Here is an 8,212-nt window from a genome sequence, read left to right as displayed (position 1 = left end):
TCAATTGTAAATAGCATCCAGAACCAAGTTAAGTAATTTTGTATGCTTGTTATTATTTGAATAAATGTGTGTGAAAATTAATCAAGTTCTGTTTAAAGTTGGTCACCATCAATCTGCTACTCTAAGCGTGCAAGTGGCATTTCTATCGTCTGACCTAACGACAGAAGATAAACACACCACGATAAGACCACGAGACATATTGCTGACACTCACCTACTTCGTTAGAGTGACAAGTCAAATAATTTGTTGGTGTGTGTACTGAAGGTCTTATAGTATGCACGCCACATTCTTACTCATAGGAAAAGTTGGTGATTGAAATTTGGAGGAAAGATCCTGCCGCAAAGCAAGTCACACTTTGTTTTAATGGCTGCCATCCCAATTCACGTATAGTATCCACGGCACTGTCTCCGCTATTTCGTGATAACATAAAGCGACAAGCTTTTCTTTGAACTTCTTAGACGTTCTCGTCAATTCTATCTAATGCGGATCCCACACTGCACAGCAGTATCCCAGAAGAGGTTGGACAAACTTATCGTCTCTTTTTCATGGTAAATGATAATAGCCAAACAGTTGCAGGATAAGGATTTATTAAAATTCTTGACCACGATTTCGGTATATCTAAATATACCTTCAGAAGTAAAAGCGTCTCTTTAGTTGACCTCTTGCATTTTCTAAGTGTTTTGCAAATAAATCGCAGATGCATAATATTTAAGTTTATTACTTCGCGGATACTACACTCCTGGAAATGGAGAAAAGAACACATTGACACCGGTGTGTCAGACTCACCATACTTGCTCCGGACGCTGCGAGAGGGCTCTACAAGCAATGATCACACGCACGGCACAGCGGACACACCAGGAACCGCGGTGTTGGCCGTCGAATGGCGCTAGCTGCGCAGCATTTGTGCACCGCCGCCGTCAGTGTCAGCCAGTTTGCCGTGGCATACGGAGCTCCATCGCAGTCTTTAACACTGCTAGCATGCCGCGACCGCGTGGACGTGAACCGTATGTGCAGTTGACGGACTTTGAGCGAAGGCGTATAGTGGGCATGCGGGAGGCCGGGTGGACGTACCACCGAATTGCTCAACACGTGGGGCGTGAGGTCTCCACAGTACATCGATGTTGTCGCCAGTGGTCGGCGGAAGGTGCACGTGCCCGTCGACCTGGGACCGGACCGCAGCGACGCACGGATGCACGCCAAGACCGTAGGATCCTACGCAGTGCCGTAGGGGACCGCACCGCCACTTCCCAGCAAATTAGGGACACTGTTGCTCCTGGGGTATCGGCGAGGACCATTATCAACCGTCTCCATGAAGCTGGGCTACGGTCCCGCACACCGTTAGACCGTCTTCCGCTCACGCCCCAACATCGTGCAGCCCGCCTCAAGTGGAGTCGCGACAGGCGTGAATGGAGGGACGAATGGAGACGTGTCGTCTTCAGCGATGAGAGTCGCTTCTGCCTTGGTGTCAATGATGGTCGTATGCGTGTTTAGCACAGTGCAGGTGAGCGCCACAAACAGGACTGCATACGACCGAGGCACACAGGGCCAACACCTGGCTCATGGTGTGGGGAGCGATCTCCTACACTGGCCGTACACCTCTGGTGATCGTCGAGGGGACACTGAATAGTGCACGGTACATCCAAACCGTCATCGAACCCATCGTTCTACCATTCCTAGACCGGCAAGGGAACTTGCTGTTCCAACAGGACAATGCACGTCCGCATTTATCCCTGCCACCCAACGTGCTCTAGAAGGTGTAAGTCAACTACCCTGGCCAGCAAGATCTCCGGATCTGTCCCCCATTGAGCATGTTTGGGACTGGATGAAGCGTCGTCTCACGCGGTCTGCACGTCGAGCACGAACGCTGGTCCAACTGAGGCGCCAGGTGGAAATGGCATGGCAAGCCGTTCCACAGGACTACATCCAGCATCTCTACGATCGTCTCCATGGGAGAATAGCAGCCTGCATTGCTGCGAAAGGTGGATATACACTGCACTAGTTCCGACATTGTGCATGCCCTGTTGCCTGTGTCTATGTGCCTGTGGTTCTGTCAGTGTGATCATGTGATGTATCTAACCCCAGGAATGTGTCAATAAAGTTTCCCCTTCCTGGTACAATGAATTCACGGTGTTCTGATTTCAATTTCCAGGAGTGTATATTTCGCAGACACTACCTACATTGCCTCTGAATGTACCTACACAGATATATCATTGTACGACACATAGTTGAAAAGGTATGACGTCATTAACACTGGGATGCGAGAAAAAACGTCGCTACCTGCATGAAATTGAATATATTTATTCTGAACTGATAGGCCACTTCTTTAGTAGGGTTAACTTGCGGAAATGCCTGAAACGTGGCAGAGATTTTTTACAGCATTCAACTGCGAAGCGCAAACGTATGAGAGCTTAAGCAATAGCCGTATGTAGAGCTCTGAAGAGGTGTTGCTGTAAAGACGTTTACAAGATCGCCTTGTAGACAAGCAAAGCAGCCGCACCCAGCTTCCTGGACATGTAACTAGGAACATTGTTTATTACGAAATTCTGAGTTAAATAAATATTAAAGAGAGTTTGTATTTTGCATGCTATGTTTCTTAATTTGGATACTGAACTTATATATTTCTACATCACACATAATACTTTGTAAGACTGTTTCATAAATTCAAATATGGTCCACGAATAAGGGGAATTTTTCTCAGTATTACCCTAGAAATACAGTTTAGGTTTTTCGTTTCTTATGGAAAATTGGCAAAATTAATACCTAGGCAACGCCAAGTTTGCCAGCTAGTTTGATTAATACTGAGGACAAAAAGTAAAACTAATTCTTTTTTGAGAATTAAATATTAAAGTTGCTAACCAAATGACTGGAGGTATATTTCATCTATGCAACTAATTGAAAGTAGTTCGTTTGTTGCCATTTTGTGTTGAACAAAAAATGCAAAATGCAAGTGATGTAAGCGTTGTGTTTTAACAAATACGGCCGATAGAACGCCGAGAATCGCCCAAGTGGAGTATGGAGACTGACAAACACATCTCCAGGACGACGCCATGGGATAACAACGCTGGAAAGCGTCACTGAACATCCTTCATAAATAAAAGAAGCTAAATGTATATGGCAATAAACAAAGCGCCTTCAATTAGTTGCATTGACAGAGCATCTCTGAATTTCGAAGCAACTAAGGAACGATGGAAAACGGAAAAAATGACAGCCATTAATCATAGTTTGAGCAACAACAATAACAATTAACTTTTGCCGTTAACATTTTCAATAATGGCTAAAACCATTGGACCTGATAGATTACAGTAAATTTTATTTCTTAATTGATTACATACATTAATGTTATTTTTTATTTTATTTTTTTTACTGTATTTCAGTTCCCCATGGGGCAGGCTGGCAGCAGCATACGTGCTGCTCCTCAGCCAAAAGACATAGAGCAACCAGTAGAAGACATTTAAAAATAACTTAAAGGAGAGGACACGTTGTGCATAGATATAAAAAGGGGGAACATTATGAAAGACAATAGACAAAAAGGAAATAAAATACGTAAAAATGTAGTGCACACAAAAAACCACTCATTGGGACAATTAAACACAAGGCACATTATGACCGGAGCATAAACGTATCGACAGATGGGGTAGCACACAACAATCACTAACAGTAACACTAAATACAAGGCCAGCACACAATTAAAATCACACCTCTAGAAGCACAGGAGAACACCACCAAACACAACAGTGACGTGGCACACTGATGATGATCAAAACAAAGGATCGAAGGGAGGAAGGGGAAGAGAGGGGCAGAGAAGGGTGGGTGGCGCGCCAAAGAGGGCCAGGGGAGGAGGGACATGAGAGGGAGGGAGGCGGGTATGGGGTGCAGGGTTTCAGGGGAGTGGGAGGAAAAAGGGGGCCCTGGGGAGGGGGGGAACGAGGCCAAGTTATAATTGGAAGGAAGGGTACATGTCACAGCGAAGGTCATCATCTTAGAGGGGGAGGCGCTGTAAATTGCCCTGATGAAGGAGATGGTTGGTGCGGAGGTGTAGAGATGGGGGGCGGGGATACAACGATAGAGGTGTGGCAGCAGGCAAGGGGTGGAGAGAAAGGAGGAAACCAGGGGGTGGGGATCAAGCCTGCGGACAGTGTAAAGGATGCAGAGATGTTGAAGGAAAAGGTAGGGGAAGGGGATTAGTTCATACAGAAGTGGTGAGGGGAAGGAAGGCAGATATTGAAGGCAAGGCGGAGCGCATGGCGTTGGGGGACTTGGAGGGCCTTGTAAAAGAGCGGGGTTGCGGAAATCCAGGCAACGATGGCAAAACAGAGGAGAGGATGGATGAGGAATTTGTAGGTGTGGAGGATGGTGGAAGGATGCAATCCCCATATCCGACGAGACTGGAGTTTGGGGAGGTATTAACGTTACGTCATATGGGTGATTTTATATATTTATGTCTTTGCTGTCGTATTCTAGCTTTTCTACGGTATTTTGCAGTTGCTTTGCAGTGACTGACGTTTAAAAGAAGTAAAATTGAGGTGAATTATGAGCAGGCCTACTTGCAAAAGTATCTATCAAATTTCGTAATAGTAAAGGTTATAGTGAATTGCATTACGTCATTGTTACCGCCTCGAGTGCTACTGTTGAGCCGTCGTGGCTTCATTTAATCTTTTCTGCACCCTTCATTTGCTGGCGTCCCGCTAGGTGGCATGAGTTACCCACGTTTCCTGTGTATTATCGCGGGCGTCGAGTCTTGAAAACACGCCGGAACGTGTGGAGTGGAGAAGTGTCTGAGTACGTAGCGAGAGGGCAACACAGACAGCTGTCGCCTGTGTGGACCATTGGCTCCATTTGTGCAGAGACTGGTTGGTTGCGAGTGTACCGTTAGTGGCTGCATCCAAGTTTTCACCGCACCTTTCAGTGTGCTTCAGCTTGATTGTCTTCCCTTACGTCCAAGTTGTGCTTTTGGATGCTGGTGTTTTGCATTCATCTCAAATTATTTGTATGCCCGTCTCTGTGACTTTCGCTTTATGGACCTCATGTGTTCATAAATTGTTCATAAGCTTTGTAGGTAATCTGATTTATTAAGTGGTTGTTTTTAACGCCTTGGGATATTTTCTTGGAATTATTATTTAACCTTTTAATTATTTTAAGGAAATTTGTCGAACCAATGTATGGTGTTCAAATTGGTTTTAGAGCCTTACTTATAAATGCTAGCAATTAAGTACAACCTCCTAGATGTAAGCTCCTGTTTCTCATAGAAATTTCAGATGGTGCAAACAAGTCTCTGTATCATTATGCTGCGGAATATTGTTTTTCGGGAGTTTTTGTGACTGCCTGACATTTCTTTAGTGGAGCTGTTCGCTTTAGCAGCGTACTTCTTAAATTAAGTTTGTTCAGTGTTCTCTCATATTTACCAGCTTTTATGTTAACATTTTCGCCAAATATGATACTTGCCTCCTGAAATGGATAATATTATCCAATTTACGATTACCCTTCAAGTTTTCTAAATCTGATTATTTCAACCTGTCCTTATTGTGCTAATATTTGGGAAATTTGAGCTTACTTTCTCTAGTGTTCAATGTCTGAGATGTTTTTCTATTTATGTTGCCATTATTTCCCTATTGTATTCATTCCACGCCAGTAAAAGAAAATCTCGTTGGATTGTAGCTATTGGCACTTAACTTTCGTAGTTGATCGGTTCTGAAGACTGAATGTTTGGACTTGTGATTTAGTAATCGCAACTGCCGATATTCATTTCAAAGTAGTCTGATTAATACTGAAATTAATTTAATTTTTTTAACCTTTTCAAAGAGTTGTAAGTGGCAAATTGTTCTTAAAGGTTTGAGGGAGTAATTCTTTTAAATATTCCAAGGCCAAATTGCTTTAATTAAGAAATGTCTTACATTATTATCTTGCAATCTTGTACGAGGTGCGACAATAAAGTAATGAGACTGATTTTCATTGCAAGATGTGGCAACCCTGCAGGCTTGCGTAGGCACAATATCTTTGACCTTGGTCTATAAGCTGCTGCTCAGTTGTGAACTGTTCTGTAATAAGTTAACACATGTTTGTGTCTTTCGTCACAGAAATGGAACCGCATAATATTGCGCAACGGTATACCATTTCTTTTTGCGTTAAATTGGGTGAAAACGCGACGACAACTTACGGTGAGCTTCAGAAGGCTTTTGGAGAGCAGGTTATGTCAGGAACTCAAGTTTTTCGTTGCCATAAAATGTTTAGTGAAGGCAGAACAAATGCTGAAGATGAAGACCGCCGTGGACGACCATCAACCTCACGGATTCCAAGGAATTGTTCATAAAGAGTGTGTGCCTCCTGGACAAACATTAGTTAAAGAGTTCTTCATGTCCATGCCAACATTGCTGATAATTGGATTCTGCATCACGATAATGCGCCATTCCATACTGTTCTGTCAGTACAGCAATTTGTAACCTCAAAACAAGTTTCAGTACTACCACAGCCACCTTATTCACCAGATATCGCTCTGTGCGAAAAAGTTTCCAAGAATCAAAACGGTGGTCTGGGGACACTATTTTCAAACAAAGCAAGATGTCCAAAAAGCTGTGACGAGCGTCTTGGAGGATATTACAGAAATGTTGCCAGCAATGGCAGAAGCGCTGGAAAAAGTGAGTGCAATCAGAAGGGAATTTAAGAAACTTCCTGGCAGATTAGAACTGTGTGCCGGGCCGAGACTCGAACTCGGGACCTTTGCCTTTCGCGGGCAAGTGCTCTACCGACTGAGCTACCCAAGCACGACTCACGCCCCGTCCTCACAGCTCTAATTCCACCAGTACCTCGTCTCCTACCTGATATGATATGATGTGATATATCAGCGAACGCTCCGCTGTAGAGTGAAAATTTCATTCTAGAAACAACCCCAAGGCTGTGGCTAAGCCATGTCTCCGCAATATCCTTTCTACGAGGAGTGCTACTTCTGCAAGGTTCGTAGGAGAGCTTCTGTGAAGTTTGGAAGGTAGGAGACGAGGTACTGGCGGAATTAGAGCTGAGAGGATGGGGCGTGAGTCGTGCTTGGGTAGCCCAGGCGGTAGAGCACTTGCCCGAGAAAGGCAAAGGTCCCGAGTTCGAGTCTCGGCCTGGCACACAGTTTGAACCTGCCAGGAAGTTTCATATCAGCGCACACTCCGCTGTAGGGTGCAAATTTCATTCTAGAAGGAAATTACTTTGAAGGGGGGCCTTTGATCAGTGGCTTAAACTAATTACTTGTAAAAAAAAAATCCTGTACACGTCGAAAAAGTTAATTTGAGATCCGAACGTGTCTTCGTCATGTCTCACATTTTTGTCAAGTATTGTAGTTCGGTAAAAAAATTTCGGACTCGTTTTAAAACGACACCGTGCTCGCGAGAAACATGTATAACAGAGAATTATTGTTCCAGAAAGTCGGCAAGTCTGGCCGACATCGCTCGCCATTATTCCATGCGGCGCCGAGGGCACTTCCGTCGCCTGTTGAAGAAGGATTCTCGCAGGACAATGTGACAAACGCCGACCGTCGCGTGTGACGGAAGGGCCGGCTCCTCCCCATCTGAGAGCGAATGCGTTTCACACACGCGCGCAGCTGGGCCGTTCTTCTCGTCCGACCGCTATCGGGACGTAACGGGGTCTTGTCAGAGCCTGCGCGGTCACCGCTCATCGGAGAAAAAGAGGGAGAAAATAAGGACGCGGCTTGCAGGGTGGCAGATATGCAATTTAGATATGACCGCCGGCCCGGCCCGGAGGGAATGGTGCGAGGAAATTGAACTGGGCTGTCGAGGGAGCGAGGGCCACTCGCGCAGACATCAGAAAATGAAACGGCGCGCGAGAAAAGTTTTAAAAAGTGTGCGCGTGTGTTAGAGTGGAAATCGAATAAATGCGCGATCCGGCACGCCGTCTGGGATACTTTTTCCCATTTCCCTCTGCCTCGGGTAAATAAGGCATCGCGTCAGAGCAGATATGTAATTCCATATTCCACAGTATTTGTATGTTTACTGGAGCTTTCTGTAACTTCCATTATGGTACGGTAGATGATACAGCATCTTTCTGAAATGGAGAGGCGACCTCAAATGAAATGAATGTTGCTACGCAGTCTGTAACCAAACTAATACTAAGAAAAATTATTAACACATTCAGGGGTCTAGTTTCATGGTATTACAATATTGAATATATCCGCACTGATTCTGCAAATAAAGATGACTTATGTTTTTTGTATTTT

At 44.8% G+C, this 8,212-nt stretch overlaps 1 non-coding gene across 1 annotated transcript; it reads right to left on the bottom strand.

The window, feature by feature from the left end:
- Positions 1-6,684: 6,684 nt before the first annotated feature.
- Positions 6,685-6,759, bottom strand: Trnas-cga (transfer RNA serine (anticodon CGA)). Its single transcript has one exon. It is a non-coding gene; the product is annotated as a tRNA-Ser (tRNA).
- Between the last annotated feature and the right edge of the window lie 1,453 nt (positions 6,760-8,212).

This window comes from Schistocerca gregaria, chromosome 8, assembly GCF_023897955.1.
Source record: "Schistocerca gregaria isolate iqSchGreg1 chromosome 8, iqSchGreg1.2, whole genome shotgun sequence".
Lineage (NCBI taxonomy): Eukaryota > Metazoa > Arthropoda > Insecta > Orthoptera > Acrididae > Schistocerca > Schistocerca gregaria.
The sequence above is the reverse complement of the archived record's forward strand: the minus strand, read 5'-3'. Positions and strand labels throughout refer to the sequence as shown.